Below are 23,070 nucleotides of genomic sequence, written 5' to 3' on the forward strand. Positions count from 1 at the left end.
GTTTCTCCAGCATTCTTTGTGTTTGTTCCAATATTTCCAGTATTTTGTTTTTATTCAAGTAAAGTAATTCAATAGTTGACTCAAGTTAAATCTTCTGCCAAGAGTTAATGATTCTGATTTTCAAAAAGCATTAGAGCAGTGTATGTTTTGTAGTACTTCTGTTCTATAAACAAATAAAAGTAATGATTCCATTCTTTGAATCAGAAGAAGTAAAATAATTTGCATTTATCTTACGTGATGAAGTCACTTCTATTATTGATATTGGATTGCAAAAATTGCTTCAAATGCAGAAGTGAGAAGATACATAAACATACTTCTCTTTCACTGGTCACCTAAAAGCCACAGTGACACTTTTTTTCCAAAACCATTTATTGGAAGTAACATGGTTTAAGCTCAAGAAACAGCTAAGGTTGAAAACTGCTGGGATTTACTGGAAATCACATGTCTAGGGTTATGGCTATCAGAAGCTGTGAGACAGCAACACAGGCTTAACTTTTCAACTTTATGACCCTCTACATATTTCTGAACCTGTCATGCTAACCCTGTTTCCATCTCCCCAAATGCTGCCCGAGTATTTCCAGAACTCTCTGTTTGGACTTGCGGGGAAGGCAACTTTTCTGATTCTGAACTCATTCTGGGCTGGAGTTAATGAACCGTGCTCTCGAGTGGTCTGGTTTGTATGAAATTCTGTATCTCTTAAACCCTGAAACATTTTAGCAAAGGTAGGTTCTGAGGTACAAATTCCAGGAATTAAACATTTGAAACATTTTAAAGTCTTTGAAGAGGATTATTACATTCAGCACTCTGTCGATTCTTCAGGTATCTGTGAAAACACCAGCTAAGCCTTTATGCTGCTATCAATCAGCTACACAGAGAATCCTATTATAGAGTTATAGAATCATACTGCACAGAAACAGATCCTTTGGTTCAACTCATCCATGCCAACCAGGTTTCCCAACGCTAAACTAGTCCCATTTGCCTGCGTTTCGACCAGATTCGTCTAAGAGGTAAAAACAATGATTGCAGATGCTGGAAACCAGATTCTGGATTAGTGGTGCTGGAAGAGCACAGCAGTTCAGGCAGCATCCAAGGAGCTTCGAAATTAACGAGGTAAGAACAATGACTGCAGATGCTGGAAACCAGATTCTGGATTAGTGGTGCTGGAAGAGCACAGCAGTTCAGGCAGCATCCAAGGAGCTTCGAAATCAATGAGGTAAAAACAATGACATATTCATCTAAACCTATTCATTCATGTACCTGCCCAAATGTCTTTTAAATGAAGTAACTGTACGTGGATCTACCACTTCCTCTGGCAGTTCAATCCACATATCAACCACCTTCTGTGTGAAAAAGTTACCTCTCAGGTCCTGTTTAAATATTTCTCCTCTCACCTTAAAAAAACGCCGTCTAGTTTTGAACTCACCCACCCTAGGGAAAATACCTTTACTATTCACTTTTTCCAAGCCCCTCATAACTTTATTAACCTCTCTCAAACTGCTATGCTCCAGTGAACAGAATTTCAGCCTTTATTTATAACACAAACTGTCCAGTCTCAGCAACATCCTGGTAAATCTTTTCTGAAACTCCAATTTAGTAATGTCCTTCCTACAACAGGGCAACCAGAACTGTACACAGTACTCCAAAAGTGGCTTCAACTATACAACTACAACACGATCTCCCAACTCCTATATAGCCAATTGTCTGAGCAATTAAGGCAAGTGTACCAAATGCCTTCTTAACTACCCTGTCTACCTGTGGTGCAATTTTCAAAGAACTATGTGCCTAAATGCCTAGGTCTCTGTACAACAACACTCCCCCGTGCCTTATCATTAACTGTATAAGTCCTTCCCTTGTTCGTGTTATCAAAACGCAATAACTTACAATGATCCAAATTAAGATCCTTCTGTCAATCCTTGGTCTATTGATCCAATTGATCAAGATCCTTTTGTAATCTAAGATAACCGTCTCTGTCCACTTTATCACAAACTTAAAAGCTTCCTAAATTCTCATACAAATAATTTATATAAATGATGAACAACAGTTGGACCCGGCACCAAACCTGTGGAACACCTCTGGTCACAAGCCCCCGGTTTGGAAAACAACTCACCACCACCACCCTCTATCTCTAACCATCAAGCCAACTTTGTGTCCAATTGGCAAGATCTCCCTAAATGCTCGTAAAAAATAGAACTAAAAATTGTGACATAAATGAGATAAAGGGATGGGATTATGACAAGTAAATCTTCAAGGTTCTAAGCAAGACAGGGAAGATGTATGAGTCGTTAACAGCACCTGTCAATCCAATGTGTTGTCTTTTTTAAAAAATGACAACAAGTCTTCTTTGAGTCATACTGGACTCAAAAAATTAAATTTATTTCTCTTTCCATCAATGCTGCTAGACCTGCTGAGTTTCTCCAGCATTCTTTGTGTTTGTTCCAATATTTCCTGCAAGTCAATCTCATCAATATTGCAAAACTGAGCATCAGGAGTATGCTTGAGTGTTAGTTGTAGGACAATAAGCTGGTAAATATTAACTTACATGGACTCAAGCAAGACAGGGAGGATGTATGAGTCATTGACAGCACCTGTCAAACCAATGTGTTGTCTTTTTAAAAAAATGACAACAAGCCTTCTTTGAGTCGTACTGGACTCAAAAGGAATTAAGGGCTACGGGGAGAATGCGGGTAAGTGGAGTTGAAATGCCCAATGGCCATGATTGAATGGCAGTGTGGACTCGATGGGCCGAATGGCCTTACTTCCGCTCCTATGTTTTATGGACTCAGAAGGGAAGTTCATGAAATCCCAAAAAGATGGTGTGACACCCTACTGTATTTGCACTTCCAAAAAGCCTCACAAAATGAAACAAATAAAAGGAAGAAACTCTCTATTAAGGTGTTGGAGATTTAAGGTGTAACCTAATGATAAAAATTGGCAATAAAAGAACATTTAAATTCTCTTTGTTTTCACTTAAAATATTCCATGGCATCTTTTCCATCAGTTCTAGAGAGCAGATGGAAATTTAACTTTTATTACGAAGATGTGGGTGAACTTTACCTTTTAAGAGAGTTAAAAGCTAGCAGTGACAGCACCAAGTGTTCTCAAAAAGATACTCAATAATACTAGAGTAGCTGGTTGCCTGCAAATGACAAAAAAAAGATTCAAAATAGGCCAATCAGTTTAAATTATTCCCTGGAAAAATACCAATTTCCAATCATGTTTGATATGAGTATATTGACAACCTTAAAAGCCAATGACACAATCTGATGCTCTGGGGTAGAAGACCAGGGAAAATTGAACAGTTGGGAGGAGAACTGCCAAACCCCATTAGGTAAAAAAAACTGCCTGAAAAATATTTCTCGCAAAAGTACCTTTTTTGAACAATAACCTGTGAAGCAGAATTCCTAAGAAGAAAAGAATACACAGGAAGATCCAAATAGAACAGCTGAAAGCTGCCTGGTTTTGAGCTAAGAGGTGTTGTTTTCTAAATCTTAATTGAGAGTTTTATCTGACTAGTCTTATAGAAAGGAAGGTAAAAGATAGGTTAGAGCAAGGACTTGTACATAGTTGTTAGTTAATTATTCTCTGTTATACTTTAAGAAACAAAGTTGTTGATTTTTACTTTAAATAGTTCTTGGCCACTCGAGTTTTTACAGTTTACTGCACGGGATAAATCTTTTCTGTGTTGCTGGCTTTAAATTAAGCAGGAGAGTTTACCTCATGTCATACCACTTTTCATTTGAAATTCTGTGCAGCAATACCTCACTACTGCACTTTCCAGCGTCCGTTCTAGGAGTAATGTCAGTGTGACAATAGTAAAATCTAAGGTATGAAGAACATTTCTAATGAATTTTTACAAATATATCTGAGCAAAACTGTAGCAGATTAACCTCACTGTGCGGAAGTGAAGGGTATTGTGTGGTGTAATGAATTAGTCAATACGCATACTGAGAAATGCAGAGGAATGAGCTAAAGGTCATAATGAAAAACATTTCAAGGTAAGAGTGGACTCACTACTCAATATTTCTCATCAGTGTATAACAGCAATCATCAAAACACAATGAATGCTGAACTATAGAGCCTCAGGAGCAGAATAGAAATTGCAGGCAATTGTGCTTAAATCAGACCACTCTGATCTGACCACATCCTGAATACTGCATCTGTTCATTGGAACATTAAAACTTTGGAAGTAGAACTGAAAACAGTAAACCATTTTACCAGAAGCATCAGAGAAGTGAAGTCTGAAGAAAGCCAGGAGAAAACTCTATGTTCAGTCGGTAATATGGTCTCTCCATTTTGATTGAAGCGTACACGATTCTGAGGAGTCTTATGCCTTTAAAATTGGAGGCAATTTTCTCTCAGGTGGCCATGAAGCTTTAGAATTCACTTCCTAAAACTGTGGTGGATGCAGAGTATTTGGATATTTTGAAAGCCAGTGGTAGAAAGACTGTTACTGAGCAAAGGATGAAAGGTTATCAGGGGTAGGCAAAACTGTAGATTTGAGGTTATTATCATATCAGTCAAGACCTTTTAGAATGGCAGAGCAGCTCAAGGGATTGAATGGCTTCTTCTTAGATGAAGGAAGGGCTGTTGATGTCATATACATGGACTTTAGTAAGGGGCTTGATAAGGTTCCCCATTGTAGACTAATAGAGAGAGTGAAGTCACATGGTGTGCAGGGTGTTCTAGCTAGGTGGATAAAGAACTGGTTGAGCAACAGGAGACAGAGAGTAGTTGCTGAAGGGAGTTTCTCGAAATGGAGAAAGGTGACCAGTGGTGTTCCACAGGGGTCAGTATTGGGGCCACTGTTAATTGTAATATATATAAATGATCGAGAGGAGGGCACTGCTTGTATGATCAGCAAGTTTGCAGATGACACGGGGATTGGTGGAGTAGCAGAAAGCATAAGAGACTGTCAGAGAATACAGGAGGATATAATTAGACTGGAGAGTTGGGTGGAAAAGTGGCAGATGGCTTTCAATCCAGACAAATGTGAGGTGATGCATTTAGGCAAGTCTAATTCGAGAGTGAATTATACAATGAATGGAAGAGCCTTGGGAAAAGTTAGTGGGCAGAGAGACCTGGGAGTGCAGGTCCATTGTACCCTGAAGGTTGCTGCACAGGTGGATAGGGTGGTCAAGACAGCATATAGTATGCTTGCCTTCATTGGACTGGGTATTCAGTATAAGAGCTGGCAAGTCATGTTAAAATTGTACAAAACATTGGTTCAGCCGCATTTAGAATACTGTGTACAGTTCTGGTCGCCACATTACAAAAAGGATGTGGACGCTTTGGAGAGGGTGCAGAAAAGGTTTATGAGGATGTCGCCTGGTATGGAAGGTGCTAGCTATGAAGAGAGGTTGAGTAGGTTAGGTTTATTTTCACTAGAAAAAAGGAGATTGAGGGGGGACCTGATTGAGGTTTACAAAATCATGAAGGGTATAGACAGGGTGGATCGAGACAAGCTTTTTCCCAGGGTGAGGATTCCATAATGAGATGTCACGCTTTCAAGGTGAGAGGTGGAAAGTTTAAGGGGGATACACGCGGTAAGTATTTCACACAGAGGGTGGTGGGCATTTGGAACGCGTTGCCAGCAGAGGTGGTAGAGGCATGGCACGGTAGATTCATTTAGAGTCATAGAGATGTACAGCATGGAAACAGACCCTTCAGACCAGCTGACCAGACAACCCAACACAATCTAGTCCCACCTGCTAGCACCCGGCCCATATCCCTCTAAACCCTTCCTATTCATATACCCATCCAGATGCCTTTTAAATATTGCAATTGTACCAGCCTCCACCACATCCTCTGGCAGCTCATTCCATACATGTACCACCCTCTGTGAAAAAGTTGCCTCTTAGGTCTCTTTTATGTCTTTCCCCTCTCACCCTAAACCTATGCCCTCTAGTTCTGGACTCCCCGACCCCAGGGAAAAGACTTTGCCTATTTATCCTATCCATGCGCCTCATAATTTTGTAAACCTCTATAAGGTCACCCCTCAGCCTCCGACGCTCCAGGGAAAACAGCCCAAGCGTGTTCAGCCTCTCTCTATAGCTCAGATCCTCCAACCCTGGCAACATCCTTGTAAATCTTTTCTGAACCCTTTCAAGTTTCACAACATCTTTCCAATAGGAAGGAGACCAGAACTGCATGCAATATTCCAACAGTGGCCTAACCAATGTCCTGTACAGCCGCAACATGACCTCTCAACTCCTGTACTCAATACTCTGACCAATAAACGAAAGTATACCAAACGCCTTCTTCACTATCCTATCTACCTGCAATTCCACTTTCAAGGAGCTATGAACCTGCACTCCAAGGTCTCTTTGTTCAGCAACACTCCCTAGGAACTTACCAATAAATGTATAAGCCCTGCTAAGATTTGCTTTCCCAAAATGCAGCACCTCGCATTTATCTGAATTAAACTCCATCTGCCACTTCTCAGCCCATTGGCCCATCTGGTCCAGATCCTTTTGTAATCTGAGGTAACCCTCTTCACTGTCCACTACACCTCCAATTTTGGTGTCATCTGCAAACTTACTAACTGTACCTCTTATGCTCGCATCCAAATCATTTTTGTGAATGACAAAAAGTAGAGAGCCCAGCACCGATCCTTGTGACACTCCACTGGTCACAGGCCTCCAGTCTGAAAAACAACAAGATGCGTCTGGACAGATGCATGAATAGGTGGGTAGCATAGGTATACAAATGCTTAGGAATTGACCAACAGGTTTAGACAGTACATTTGGATTGGTTCAGGCTTGGAGGGCCAAAGAGCCTGTCCCTAGGCTGTAAATTTTCTTTGTTCTTTGTTCTTCATATGTACATATGTGTTCATATGCTCCCCCATATACACAATCTCCTACAAGCTCCCCTCCCCACAACACCTTCAAGCTCATTCAAACTAGGTCTATTGAATATCCCCAATTTTAATTGCTCCACCATCAACAACCACATGTTCAGATGATGAGCCCCAGTGTTCTGGAATTCCTTCATTAAACCTTTCTGCCTCTCTACCTCTCTCTCATCTTTTAAGATGCTCCTTTAAACATTATATTTGCCTGTCCTACCTGTTACAACGAGGTGAGGAGGGGTGAATTGGCTCTCCCCTTTTCAACTCAATTGGTTGGTTGCAACAAATATACTTAAATTATTTTAGCATTCAACTTTGTCACATCTCAATTAAACATGTCGTTAATTACTACATAATAAAGGAGCCAATTACACTGTTTTCTTGAGTGGAAGAAAGAGAAGTCCTACTGCATAATAATCTCAAGACAAAATAATAGAATGTAACATCATAAAGCAGAGAACATGACAGCAGTAGTAAACATCAAATCTGCCTTGCTAATAAGTGACTGATCTGAAAACTCTTAACTCCACTTTCCTACACTTTTCCTATAACTCTTGATCACTTCAAGTGTTTAAACTATTACCTCTACTTTGAATAAACTTAATATCCCAACCTATGTAGTGAAGAATTCCATGGGTTCCCTATCCTGTGAGAGAAGAAATTCCTCCTCATCTCTGTCTTAAATGGGTTGACCCCGTTTTTCTGAGATTGTGCCTAGACATTCCCACACGGGAAAACAAGAATTCTGCATTTACCCTGCCAAGTTCCCTAAGAATGGGTCACCTCTCACCTTTCTATATTCCAGTGTATACAGGCCTAACCTACTCAACCTCTCCTCATAAGACAGCCTCTCCGTACCCAATACAAAACTGCTCAGAGTATTCCAGCTATTGTCTAACTAATGTCCTGGATAGTTTTAGCAAAACCTTCCTACTTTTATATTCCATTTACTTTGAAATAAAGGCCAACATTCAATTTGCCTTCCTTATTACCTGCTGAATTCAGGTGCTAGCTTTATTGCATAAGGACTCCAAAATCTTAGTTTCTATAGTTTTCTGCAGTCTTTTTCCATTTAACTAATATTTGACTCCTCTATTTTGCCTCCCACAATGCATATCCTCACATTTTCCCATGTTATTCTCTATCTGCTGAGTTTTCACTTACTCACTTAGTCTATCTCTATCCCCCTGCACACTGTTTGCATCACCTTCACCACTTGCCTTCTAATCCACAAACTTGGCTATAGCACATTCACTTTTCTTATCCAAGTCATTAATATACATTCAAACTAAAATCTCAGTTTTATAAAAGTTTATTAAAACATCATTGAGTTTTTAGCTAAATGAAAGGAAATCAATTACTAAAATGTTCATTGACTTGAGCTTTTTGACCATCGTGTGTGTGTGTGATAGAGAGAGAGAGAGAGAGAGAGGTACTGTCATTAGCAGTCTCCAAGAGTTCAGAGTTGAGGAGAAGTCCTGAGATGCTTAGAAGTCATTGAAAAGAAAGCTTCAGAAGCAGAAGTGTGTTGAAGTGCTGGAGTTGTGGTTCGTGTGGAAGGCTGTTGTGGGTTGCAATGGGACATTGGCAGGATGCAGAGCTGGGCTCAGAAGTAGTAGATGAAGTTCAACCTGGAAAAGTGTGAAGTGATTCATTTTGGAAGGTCGAATTTGAATGCAGGTTACAGGATTAAAGGTAGAATTCTTGACAGTGCGGAGGAATAGAGGGATCTTGGAGTCCACATCCATAGATCTGTCAAAGTTGCCACCCAAGTTGATAGGGTTGGTAACAAGGCGCATGGTGGTTTGGCTTTCATTAGCAGGGGGATTGAGCTTAAGAGCCGTGAAGTTATGCTGCAGCTCTATAAAGCCCTGGTTAAACTACAATTGGAATATTGTGTGCAGTTCTGGTCGCCTCATTATAGGAAGGATGTAGAAACTTTAGAGACGGTGCAGAGGAGAGTTACCTGACCCTACTCTCTCTCTCTCTAGCTGTTCATTTGCTCTCTCTGGTATAGGAAGGACAGTATTAAACTGGAGAGGATTCAGAAATGTTTTCCAGGATGCTACCAGGAATGGAGGATTTCAGTTATAAAAATAGGCTGGGATTATTTTCTCTGGAGTGTAAGAGGTTTATAAAATCTTGAAGGGCATAGATAAGATGAAGAGTAAAGATCTTCAGGTGGCACAGTTGTTCAGTGATCAGCACTCCTGCCTCACAGCACCAGGGTCCTTGAGTTCGATTCCACATTTGGATCACTGTCTGTGTGGATTCTGCGTGTTATCCCTGCGTCTGTGTAGGTTTCCTCAAGGTGCTCTGGTTTCCTCCCACTGTCCAAAGATGTGCAGGTTAGGTGGATTGGCCGTGCTATATTACCCAAAGTGTCCAGGGATGTATAGTTTCGGAGAATTGGGAAATGCAGGGTTACAGGGAATGGGTGGGATACTCTTCAGAGGGTCGGTGTGGACTTGATGGGCTAAATGGACTGCTTCCTCACTGTAGGAATTCTATGTCTTTTCCCTAAGTTGGGGGAGTTCAAAACTAGGGGGCAAATTTAAAAGGTGAGAGAAGAAAGATTTAAAAGGAAAATGATGGACGACTGTTTTACACAGAGAGTAGTAGTGTGTGAAATGAACTGTCAAAGGAAGTGTTTGAGCTATCGGGAGAGGGTGAATAGGCTGGGGCTGTTTTTTTCCGGAGCATCGAAGGTTGAGGGGTGACCTTATAGAGGTTTTTTAAAATAATGAGGGGCATGGATAGGATAAATAGACAAAGACTTTTCCCTGGGGTGGAGGAGTCCAGAACTAGAGGGCATAGGTTTAGGGTGAGAGGGGAAAGATATAAAAGGGACCTAAGGGGCAACTTTGTCAGGCAGAGGGTGGTGCGTGTGTATGGAATGAGCTGCCAGAGAGAGTGGTGGAGGCTGGTACAATTGCAATATTTAAAAGGCATCTGGATGGGTATATGAATAGGAAGGGTTTAGAGGGATATGGGCCAAGATGGAACTAGATTATGTTGGGATATCTGGTCGGCGTGGACTAGTTGGACCAAAGGGTCTGTTTCCGTGCTGTACATCTCTATGACTCTATGACTGTAAGTGATGGATGCAGGTATAGTTACAACATTTAAAAGACATTTGGATAAGTACATGAAAGGTTTGGAGGGATATGGGGCAAATGCAGGCAGGCAGGACTGGTTTAGTTTGGGAACATGGTCGGCGTGGCATAGTTGGTCCAAGGTGTCTGTTTCCATGCTGTATGACTCGAGGTTAGTGAGCAAAATTAGGGCGCTTGGTTTTGGGGACAAGGTACTAACTTGGATTGAAATTTGGTTGGCAGACAGGAAACAAAGAGTAGTGATAAACGGCTCCCTTTTGGAATGGCAGGCAGTGACCAGTCGGGTACCGCAGGGATCAGTGCTGGGACCGCAGCTTTTTACAATGTATATTAATGATATAGAAGATGGTATTAGTAATAACATTAGCAAATTTGCTGATGATACTAATCTAGGTAGCAAGGTGAAATGTAAGGAGGATGTTAGGAGATTACAGGGTGACCTGGATAGGTTAGGTGAGTGGTCAGATGCATGGCAGATACAGTTTAATGTGGATAAATGTATGGTTATCCACTTTGGTGGCAATAACAGGAAGGCAGAGTACTACCTAAATGGAATCAATTTAGGTAAAGGGGCAGTACAAAGAGATCTGGGTGTTCTTGTACGCCAGTCAATGAAGGAAGGCATGCAGGTACAGCAGGTAGTGAAGAAGGCTAATAGCATGCTAGCCTTCATAACAAGAAGGATTGAGTATCGAAGTAAAGAGGTTCTTCTGCAGCTGTACAGGGCCCTGGTGAGACCACACCTGGAGTATTGTGTGCAGTTCTGATCTCCAAATTTGAGGAAAGACATTCTGGCTATTGAGGGAGTGCAGTGTAGGCTCACGAGGTCAATTCCTGGAATGGCGGGACTACGTTACGCTGAAAGACTGGAGCAACTGGGCTTGTATACCCTTGAGTTTAGAAGACTGAGAGGGGATCTGATTGAGACCTATAAGATTATTAAAGGATTGGACACTCTGGAGGCAGGAAACATGTTTCCGCTGATGGGTGAGTGCCGAACCAGAGAACACAGCTTAAAAATACGGGTAGACCATTTAGGACAGAGATGAGGAGAAACTTCTTCACCCAGAGAATGGTGGCTGTATGGGATGCTCTGCCCCAGAGGGCAGTGGAGGCCCAGTCTCTGGATTTATTTAAGAAAGAGTTGGACAGAGCTCTCAAGGATAGTAGAATCAAGGGTTATGGAGATAAGGCAGGAACAGAATACTGATTAAGGATGATCAGGCATGATCATATTGACTGGTGGTGCAGGCTCGAAGGGCAGAATGGCCAACTCCTGCACATATTGTCTATTGTCTATTGATGCTGAAAGGTAACTGGTGATAGCCATGGGTCATACCTCACTAGGATAATGTGCATTAAATCAAACGCCATTATTCCTGGAGTCATCACAAAAGTTAAAAACATTGTCAAGCTACATAAAGGCCTCAATTTATCTGTCTAATAGATGATCTTAAACAAAATTACAGGTCAAATTTCTGTGCTTAAAAAACACTACTATACATTGCAATAAATACATTCTTACCACAGGTAAACAACTATGAACTGTTAAGCAAACTTCATTGTCAAAATTCTAATACCTTCTACACCTTACCCCATATGCACACTTGAAACAAAGATTTGGAGATACCGGTGTTGGACTGGGCTGTACAAAGTTAAAAATCACATAACACCAGGTTATAGTCCAACAGGTTTAATTGGAAGCACACTAGCTTTCGGAGCGACGCTCCTTTATCACCTGATGAAGCAGCGTCGCTCCGAAAGCTAGTGTGCTTCCAATTAAACCTGTTGGACTATAACCTGGTGTTGTGTGATTTTTAACTGTGATTTTTAACTTTGAAACAAAGAAACATTGTTGTTGTGGAGAAAGGGAGAACATTCTGGGGAAACAGTTCAATGCTACCAGATCTCAAGGTTTGATTAATCGAATCCTTTTGTTTCCCAACTCTTTTAGTTCTCCAAGCTTTTCCTCAAGATTTTTTCATTTCTTTTTTACAGGAGGTATAGGTACTTTACTACGCACACACACACACACACACACACAGTCTTCTCACTGGTTCAAACCTACAAGAAATTCAGCAGCCCAGGAGCCAAACAAATAGATGTCATCAGGCTGATGATCTTTTGACATCCACAACTGGTCACAATTCCACAAACCAATCAGCAATCCGTTACCAGCTGAATCTCACTTTGTACGCAACCTTGGTACGTATGCTGCGTCCTCTTATGCCTTCCTCCACTGCTTGCACAATGAGTTCTACTAATTGGTTTTTAAAACTACAACAATTTCTCGTTCAGTGCTATGTTGTTGAATGGTCCTTTTCTCAATTCATTCCACAATCAAAAATAAAGTAAAATGTTTTGGTCTCCTACATACCAGTCTGACCAAGAAATTTAGTGCTGAGAAAGGGGAACTTCGCTGCTGTTTGAGTGTCTATAAGGATATTGTTTAGATAAAACGGATTAATCTTTCTCTCAGAGATTTGTAATTAGATTGTTCCAATTGTTCCTATTTGATATAATTTGTGTGTTTTTGGAAAACAATCACACAGATTCATAGACACACAGCGCAGAGGAGGCCATTCAGCTCATCAAGTCTGTACCACCAAAAGTATGTTAAATCTACACAGATCACACTTTACAATGCTTGACCCTTAGCCTTGACACTTCAAGTGCTCATACAAGTACCTTTTAAAGATTGTGAGGTTACTCACCTGTACTAGTGTCCCAGACCACCAGCATCCTTTGGATGAAAAAAATATTTTCCTTTATTCCCCTCTAAGCTTCCTGCCTTTCATGTTAAAATTATTTTCCCTTATTACTGAACCTTCAAATGAGGTGTATAGCTGCTTTCTATACGACCTGAGCATGCATTTTATAATCTTAAACATCGAATCAAGATCCCCTGAAATGCTTTCTGCTTCAAAGAAATCAATCTGAGCTTATCAATAGTTCCAGAGTTCCCAAGTCACTTTTCATAGAAATCATAGCACAGTGTGTAACCAAATAATCCCTATAGTGTGAAAATAGGTCCTTCATCCCAACCGACCCTCCAAAAAGTAACCCACCCACACCCTATATTTACCCCTGACTAAAATACCTAACCTACACATCCCTGAACACAACAGGCAATTTAGCATGACCAAGTCATCTAACCGACACATCTTTGAACAGTGGGAGGAAACCCAGATAGGCGCAAGGAGAATGTGTAAACTCCACACAGTCACCTGAGGATGGAATTGAACCCAGGTCCCTGGTACTGTGAGGTAGCAGTGCTAACTAATGAGCCACCATACCACACTTCTGTTGACATAGATGAATTCCTCTTAACTTCTAATGTAAAAGCAAAATACTGATGATGGTGGAAAAAGATCATGTTGAATATACATTGTTACAATGATAAGTTATTCACCTGAAACTTTTACTCCTCTTGTTCTTGTAGATTCTGCTCTGGAATTTCTGAATTCTAGAAATCTCTATTTCCTCCTGAATTTTGTGTTTCTTTTCATAAATACTTAACTGTAAATACTTCAAAGTCTTGCAACATATTGGGTATTTCTAGTCCAGAATCATTGCCCTGATTTTGCGGTCAGTGGTGAATGAACAGCATTTGCTGCTATTCGGCTGGCTTACACCTGCCCATATACCTATTGCAAGTCTTAATTTGTCAATTTCTAGTTTCTGGGAATTTTTTATGGACAGGTACCTTTTAGAGAGCTATTTTGCTGGCAGTTGTTTTGCCCTTTACTGTTCTCCCCCAACTTTCAAAATGTCCGATTATATATCCCAAAACATCAGATCGTTTCATTGGTTTGATGTCATCCCAAACTGTAAAATTCAAATTTGATTGGATTTTGGTATTTGGGACATAATTTAAACTGATTGACAGAATTTGAAATGTGTTTTTGTTCCATGGCAACACAACTCCAGCTATTTTTTTTCAACCAAATGTTATATATTTAAATTGTTCAGCACACTGTGCTTTCTGTCCTTGCCAGCTTCCTCTCTCTCTTAAAGGTACAGTAACCTACACCTTCATAGCATATGTGATAATGCTCCATTGAAATAGCTTGGAATATTTTACTCCATTAAAAGTGCTATATTAATGCAAGTTTACGTAGTTAAACATACTTATGTTTAATATAATACAGGTAAATATGGAATGCTACAAATTAAATCCAAACAGTAAGACTGGGAACAAGTTTAAACTTGTAACTGAAGTTTGCAAATGCATATTTAGGAAAGACACATTGAATAGACATTAACACTTCAATGTTCAAACAGAGAGTGGATAATCACCCAGAAATCATTTAAGAAGTGGTAGACTTCACTCACATGAAGCAGTAGACATTAACAAGGTTTTCAACAAGGTTTTGCACAGTAAACTGGTTAGATCACATGGATTCCAGAGGGAGCAAACCAATTGGATACAAAGTTGGCTTGAAGGTAGGAGACAGAGATAAGTGGTAGAGAGTTGTTTTTTCTGTTTGGAGGCCTGTGACCAGCAATGTATTGCAAGGATGGGGGCTGTGTCCACTGATTTTCATCATTTATATAAATGATTTGGATACAAACATAGGAGGTATGGTTAATAAGTTTGTTGAGGACACCAAAATTGATGGTGTAGTGGACAGTGAACAAAGTTATCTCAGAGTACAATGAAACCTTGATTAGGTGGGCCATGGGCTGAAGAGTGGCAAATGGATTTTAATTTAGATAAATGTGAGGTGTTGCATTTTGTTAAGGCAAACCAGGGCAGGATTTATACAGTTAATGGTAGGACCTTGGGGAGTCTTGCCAAACAAAGAGAACTAGGGGCGAGAGTGTGTTGCTGAGAAAGCATAGCAGGTCAGGAAACATCCGAGGAGCAGGAGAATCAATGAAATTCGATTCTCCTGCCCCTCAGATGCTGCCTGACCTGCTGTGCTTTCCCAGCAACACAATCTCGACTCTGATCTCCAGCATCTACAGTCCTCACTTTCTCCAAAGAGAACTAGGGGTGCAGGTTTATAGTTCCTTGAAAGTAGAGTTGCAGTTAGACAGGGTGGTGAAGAAGGTGTTTGGCACACTTGCCCTTGTTAGTTGGTGGACTGCATATAGGAGTTGGGAGGTAACGTTGCAGCTGTATGGGACATGGTTGAGGCCACTTTTAATATATTGCACTAATTTCTGGTTCCTCTGCTGTAGGAAAGATGTTACGAAACTTGAAAGGGTACAAGGATATTTTAACTGTCGTGAGAGCTTAATAGACCGCAGCTTTTTTCCCTGGAACGTCGGTGGCTGAGGGGTGATCTACAGAGGTTTATAAAATTATGAGGGGCATGGATAGGGTGAGTAGCCAAGGTCTTTTCCCAAAGGGAGTCCAAACTAGAGGGCATAGGTTTAAAGTGAGAGGGGAAAGATTTGAAAGGGACTTGAAGGTGCATGTATGGAATGAGCTGCCAGAGGTGATGGAGCTGACAGGTACAATTACATTTAAAAGGCATCTGGATAGGTATACACATTTGAGTACATGTCACAATGAAGCTAATTCTAATTATAATATGAATAGGGAGAGTTTAGAGGGATATGGGCCAAATGCTGGCAAATAGAACTAGATGAGTTCAGGATATCTGTTTGGTGCAGACAAGTTGGACAGAAGGGTTTGTTTTCATACTGTATAACTCTCTGACTCTAAGTGGTTCAATACAGTTATTGGGAGAGGGAGAGGGCCAGAGGAATATGTTGAGATAGATTGCCTTCATCTTCACATATCTTGGGAGCAGTAGCGAAAGCAAAGAGTAACAGGAATAACTTGGAAGAAAATAGGTCAGAGCTCTCTTGCAAGATCATAAATGCTATCGTGATAAGTCACGTGCTTTTGTTTAACTGCCTTGAAGGTCCTTATCTCTTGGAGAATTACTTATGTAGCAGACTTCATGTGAAACTTCACCAAGATGTAGATGCAATGTGCCATAGACCTTCTGATTATTTCATTTAAGTATATTCTCTTCTTAAAAGTCAGGGGACTCATCTTTCTGAAATAAAAGACTTGCATTGACATACTTGCCTTTCACAATGGCAAGCCATCCCAAAGTGCTGTAATGCATGAAACATATCAGCCTACTTGAATAAAAATAGCTACCAGAAACAGTAATGTTAAAATGACTGTGTGCTGATTTTGTGAAGATATAGAACATAGAACATAGAACATTACAGCGCAGTACAGGCCCTTTGGCCCTCGATGTTGCACCGCCCTGTCATATTAATCTGAAGTCCATCCCACCTACTCTATTCCATGTACATCCATATGCCTGTCCAATGACAACTTAAATGCACTTAAACTTGGAGAATGATGTTTGAGTGATAAACATCAGCCCTCCTGATGAAGGGCTTTTGCCCGAAACGTTGATTTTGCTGCTCGTTGGATGCTGCCTGAACTGCTGTGCTCTTCCAGCACCACTAATCCAGGTGAGCACAGCCAATATCCCTGCTCTTCTTCGAAATCATGCCACAGGAGGACGGACAGACATTTCAGTTTAACACTTTATGCAAAAGATTGCACCTTTGACAGATCAACATACCCTGAGTAATGGAGCGGAGTGTCAACTTTGATTCAGTTTGGGCTCAGATGCTGGATTGGGACTTGAATGTGGAGAAAGTGAGGACTGCTGATGCTGGAGATCAGAGTTGAAATTGTGTTGCTGGAAAAGCGCAGCAGGTCAGGCAGCATCCAAGGAACAGGAGAATCGACGTTTCGGGCATCAGCCCTTCTTCAGGAATCAGCCATTCCTGAAGAAGGGCTGATGCCCGAAACGTCGATTCTCCTGTTCCTTGGATGCTGCCTGACCTGCTGCGCTTTTCCAGCAACACATTTTCAACTGGGACTTGAATGTGCAAATATCTAGGTTCTTCTGGGAATCATGTTGTCCACCATCTGATAAATTAATTTCATCATGATCAACCTCTCAACTTCAATTTCCTCTGCCACTGAAGATGGGCAAAGATAATGTTCTCACCAATGCTTGTTATTCTGCCTGTGAACATTGCATCACCAAAACCAATGCACAGATTCCGAAAAACAGAAATGGCAGAAAAGAAGAGCTGAATAAGTTTTGGTGAAGATTTGAATGCAAATCCATTAACAAATTGGGTATCTGACTTTTTTTTCAGATTGTTGTGACTTGTTTCATTCAGAATATTGTCAATTGTTTAGAATGTTGTGAATTGTCTTAGTAGTTGCAGTGGAATTTGTTATGACAGCCAAAACACTGTGGGGAGGTGATGGCCAAGTGGTATTATCACTGGACTGTTAATCTAGAAATGGATGCAATGTTCTGGGGATTGGGTTCAAATTGTGCCACAGCAGATGGTGGAATTTGAATTCAATAAATATCTGCAATTAAAAGTCTAATGGTGACCATGAATTCACTGTCAAGAAAAAAACCCATCTGATTCACTAAAAGTTCTTTAAGGAAGATAGCGTTTTCCTTCTTAGGGAAGAAAACTGCCACTGTTACATGGTCTGGCTGATATATAACTCCAGACCCACAACAATGTGGTTGACTCTTAACTGCCCTCTAGGCAATTAGGGATGGGCAATAAATACTAATTTAGATAGCAACATTCTCATCCTGTGAGATAATTTTTAGAAACAGTCAAAATGTAAACAGAGTTTTCAGAACAGGTTATTGGATATAGATTAGCCTGAAACTTCCTGTGGAACATGGAAGGTCTTAATCAAAATATGTGTTTTTCAGCTTCATATTCGCAAGGCATTAGCTATGCAGGGAAAAGCTTCAAAAGCTATTTAATGATAATAATGTTGAGTTAACATAGGAAGGTAAATGTTATATACTCTACTGAGTGGTCATTGGTCTTGTCATAACACTAGGAAAGTATTAGTTGTATCAAGAACAATGAAGGCTGCTGCGGTGAAATTTGTCGCAGCAGTCAAAATATGAACAGAGATTTCAGTACGGGTCGATGGATGTGGTTTGGCCTGAATCCCCCCAGTGAGATGGAAGCTGTTAATAATGATATTTCTTTTGGCAGCTTTGCATTTGCAAAGCACCAACCAGGTAGGGAAAAGCCTCAATGAAGAACCGAGTAATTATAATTATGATAAATTATCACAGCATAGCAGAGATTATGCACTGTGTTGAGTGACATCTTCATTTGTACTGTCATTGAATCAAGAAAAAGTTGGTTTAATTACAGGTAATGAAAGTATAAAGTGAAATGATGTTGTGCAATAGCATTAGCAATAACGCATACCATAATTAGTAGGTTGGGCAGCATCTCTGGAAAGAACATAGAAGATAACATTGTCAAATGGTCCACAACCAAAACATAAGCTTTATTTTCTCTTCAGAGGTATTGCCTGATGTGCTGTATGTTTTCAACATTTTCTGTTTCAAATCTGTTTTTATTTTTCTTCTTTTTGCATGTATTTGATACAGTGAAGAACAAATGTGTAAATCTTCATTTATATTCCACCACCAGGAAGAAAGGAAACACCCGACAAGCAGTGCCCTTCTCAAAGGGCAGTGCTGTGTGATCAAGCAGTGAAGGGGAGGGCAGGGTTAAATCAAAATAGAGTTGGACGGAGAAATAATACACTCCACTTCCTGCGATGCCCACCTTTCCCTGAAAATCTCAAGAGTATTGGTGTCCTTCTCCCGGGCTCTGACATAACCATGGAAGAGGGACAGGCAATTGGCCCTAACGACCTCCTTTACGTCCCACTACCTGGACCTGTTTATGGTCAGTTTGGACAGCCCAGTAGTAGTCCCATGAGGAGGTCTACCCTCCACCCTCCACACCGGGTACCCAAAGATCACAAGCATGGGACTGAAGTGCAACCAAAAACAGAGAAGAAGGTTTTTAAGAAAATCAGAAAAGGAGTGTAGGCGCCCACACCCAATATATACATGGCGAAAGTGAGTATTGCAGATGCTGGAGATCAGAGCAAGATTACATTGGTGCTGGAAAAGCACAACAGGTCAGGCAGCATCCAAGGAGCAGACAAATCTATGTTTCAGGCATAAGCCCTTCATCAGGAATGATTCCCGATGAAGCGCTTTTGTCTGAAACGTCGATTTTCCTGCTCCCCACTATATACATGGTCCATGGATTCCACAGCACCACAGAACAAGCAGTTGGGTTGGGAACAGCGTCCTTCACCTGAGATCCCCAAGAGAAAGGAGGAGAACTCCCATGTAGAGAGCCCTCCACTGGGGAGCCCCACTGCCAGGTGGCAACTGGACATGCCAAGGTAAAAACAATGACTGCAGATGCTGGAAACCAGAGTCTAGATTAGAGTGGTGCTGGAAAAGCACAGCAGTTCAGGCAGCATCCAAGGAGCAGTAAAAGGTGTACCGGTGGTGGATGTGGGAAAAGAGGTGGATAGTGTGCAGTAGCGGTTGATATAGGGCATGCTGTTTTATGTCCCTAAAAGGAGTAAAACTAGTTTTAATTCTGCTGACATCCATCTGAAAGGTTTACTCAAAGAATTTCAAGTCCAATCCAACTGCTGACCAGTTAATTTTATGTTGTAATTGATATTTATCTGACAACAAAGCATGATGTCAAATAATCCACTTTCATTTTTGTGTCAATTATGCAATTAACAAGTAAACATTTGGGAAAAAGCATTGATCAAATCAATTGTACTCAATAAATGATGTACATCTCAGTACCAACATTTGTATCCAAAGAAATGGTGAGGACCATGTCTTTCAGAACAAAAGTTTTAGCATACATTAGTATGCTAAAATACAATTTTGAGTATCCAGTTGCACTGTGTAATTCAGCAATCTGCTACTCTACTGCTAGATACATCGGATCCTACCTTGGATACTAAGTCATTCAAATGTCAGTAGACAGTAGTTTGGGGTCAGTTTGTCAGTGAGCGAGAAAGGCTACAGAATGTGACATCTTGTTGCTGAAGTGCTGCTGATACCTGGCTCCATGCAGTTGGGACCAAGGACAGTCCGTGGGCAGTAACGGTCTGCTCGAAACAGCTCGAAAGCTGGAATTGTGTCAATGAATAGATGCAGCCTTGGTGAAGCCCATTTGGATGCGGCATGGGAAGAAATATTGGATCACCAGGAGATAAAAAGTGTTGGCTGCTGCATGGCTGAGAAGCTGGCACCATACCTGTGTTTAAGATGTGGGAGGACAGCCTGGTCAAAACAGTGTAAAGCAGACTCAAGAGCAGAAAGAAAGCCATGAATGTCTGCTGAGTTGCTGAGAATCCATGGGATGTGTCTTGACTGTATCTGCTATTTAATGTGCTCTGTTACCTCATAATTGTTCTACATGTTACAGTATAAGTTTTTTTTATTCATTCATAGTATGAGGATATCACTGTTTAGGCCGGCATTTATTACCCATCCCTAATTATCCACAGGGCAATTGTTGTGCGTCTGCAGTTACATGTAGGCCAGACCAGATAAAGATGGCAATTTCCTTCCCTACACAACATTAGTGTACCAGATGTGTTTTTCCGACAATCAATAATGGATTCATAATCATTATTGCACTCCTAAATCCAAATTTTAAAAATTAAATTCAAATCCCACCTTCTGCTCTGGTGGGATTTGAACTTGAGTCCCCAGAACATTATGTGGGTCTCTCCGGTTAACAGATAATACCACTCGACTGCCAGCTTCCCCAAAGTTGGATGTACATTGTAGGTTGTTTTTCTTTTCTGGATTTGATATAGTCAATTTTACTTTGTTTGTTCAAAACAGTAGAATCTCATAGCTAATTTATTTTAGGAAATATCTGGGGTTTCAAATTTTGTCTATTTTTAACCAAAACATTACTGTTTCTAACCAGTCACAACATAACTTTGGTGTTCTTGTCTGGGTTCATATTATTATAATGGAAGTTCTTTTTCCTTTATTTATTATTGGGATGAGGGCATTGCTAGCTAGACAGTATTTATTGCTCATCCCTAATTCTCCAGAGGGCAGTCAACCACATGACTGTGGGTCTGGAGTCACATGTAGGCCAGACCAGGAAATTATGGCAAAAACATGGAGGTCCTGGACCTCCTTCCACATCCATCAAAGTTTTACCTGCACATCCACCTATATCATTTATTGTATCCGTTGCTCCCGATGCGGTCTCCTCTACATTGGGGAGACTGGACGCCTCCAAGCAGAGCACTTTAGGGAACATCTCTGGGACACCCGCACCAACCAACCACACCACCCTGTAGTACAACATTTCAACGCCCCCTCCCACTCTGCCGAGGACATGGAGGTCCTGGGCGTCCTTCACCGCTGCTCCCTCACCACCAGACGCCTGGAGGAAGAACGCCTCATCTTCCGCCTCGGAACACTTCAACCCCAGGGCATCAATGTGGACTTCAACCGTTTCCTCATTTCCCCTTCCCCCACCTCACCCCAGTTCCAAACTTCCAGCTCAGCACTGTCCCCATGACTTGTCCTGACTTGTCCTACCGGCCTAGCTTCTTTTCCACCTATCCACTCCACCCTCCCCGACCTATCACTTTCATCCCCTCCCCCACTCACCTTTTGTACTCTATGCTACTTTCTCCCCACCCCCACCCTCCTCTCACTTATCTCTCCACCTTTCAGGCTCTCTGCCTGTATTCCTGATGAAGGGCTCTTGCCCAAATGGTCAATTTTCCTGCTCCTGGGATGCTGCCTGAGCTGCTGTGCCTTTCCAGCACCACTCTGATCCAGGAAATGATGGCAGCTTCCTTCATAAAGGACATCAGGGAACCAGATGGGATTTTTCAACAATCAACAATGGTTTCATGGTCATCATTAGCCTCCTAATTCCAGATTTTTAAAAATTGAATTCAAATTCAAATTCCACCTTATACCATAGCAGGACCTGAGCCTGGGTACCTAGAACATTATCTTGGTCTCTGGAGTAACAATCCAGGGATAACACCACGAGGCCTTTGCCTCTCCTGCATTGTTGGAATGGGAGGAATTTTTTTGTAATCACCTGTTTCAGATAGTAAAGTAGCCTATTTGAAATTCGTCCATGTAAGGAGTATACAAAGATTAATGTGGATGAGTGGGAGGTTATCCATTTTGGTTAGGGGAATTGAAAAGCAACTTATTAGCTCAATAAACAGAAACATCAAAGTGCTTCGGTGAAGAGAGATCTAAACGTCCTCATGCTTGAATCACAGAAAGCAAATGTGCAGGTATAACATGTAATAAGGAAGGCAATATAATTTTGGCATTTATAGCCAAAGGGAAAGAGTGTAAAAGTAGCAACACGTTACTGCAATTGTGCAAGACATTAGTAACACTGCACCAGCAGTATTGCATACAATTTGGTCCCCTTACTTGAGAAGAAATATAGTTGCATTGGAGGTAGTTCAGAGGACACTCACAAGATCTATTCCTGAGATAAGGAGTTTGCCTTATGAAAGGAGATTGATATACTCTCTGGAGTTGAGAAGAATGAGAGGAGATCTAATTGAGATAGGGGATTGACAAAGTTGCCATCAAGAGGATGTTTCATCATGTGGGGCAAACCAGAAGGTCAAAATTTTAGGATAAGGGATCACAGATTTAAAGTAGAAATGTGGATAAAATACTTCTTTCAAAGGGTTGTGAATGTGTGGGAATTCACTACCCCAGAGTATAGTCGGTACCAGAACACTGAATAAATTTAAGAAGGAAATAGACAAAGTTTTAATTAGTAACGGGTTGAAGGGTTATGGAGAGGGGACAGAAAAGTGGGGTTGAGGGCAAGATAAGAGCAGCTATGATCATAATAAATGATGGAGTAGGCTTGAGGGGTTGAATTGTCTACTCCAGCTCTTAGCTCCTATGTTCTTCCATTATTTCTTTGAAATGTGCAAACTTAGCCTACAATTCCTGCCATCAGTGGCTGTCTGGGTTATTTCATTACTGAGCTTGATTTAGTGATTCAGAACATAAGAACATGGGCCACTCAAGCCTGATACAACACTCAATTACATCATGGCTGACCATCTACTGCAATACCACTTTCCTGCACTATCTCCATATTCCCTGATGTTATTAACCGACATAAATCCATTGATTTCTGTGTTGAACATGCTCAGTGATTATTCTTTCACAGCTCTCTGATGGAGAAAATTTC

The sequence above is a fragment of the Chiloscyllium punctatum genome, chromosome 5 (genome assembly GCF_047496795.1).
Source record: "Chiloscyllium punctatum isolate Juve2018m chromosome 5, sChiPun1.3, whole genome shotgun sequence".
Lineage (NCBI taxonomy): Eukaryota > Metazoa > Chordata > Chondrichthyes > Orectolobiformes > Hemiscylliidae > Chiloscyllium > Chiloscyllium punctatum.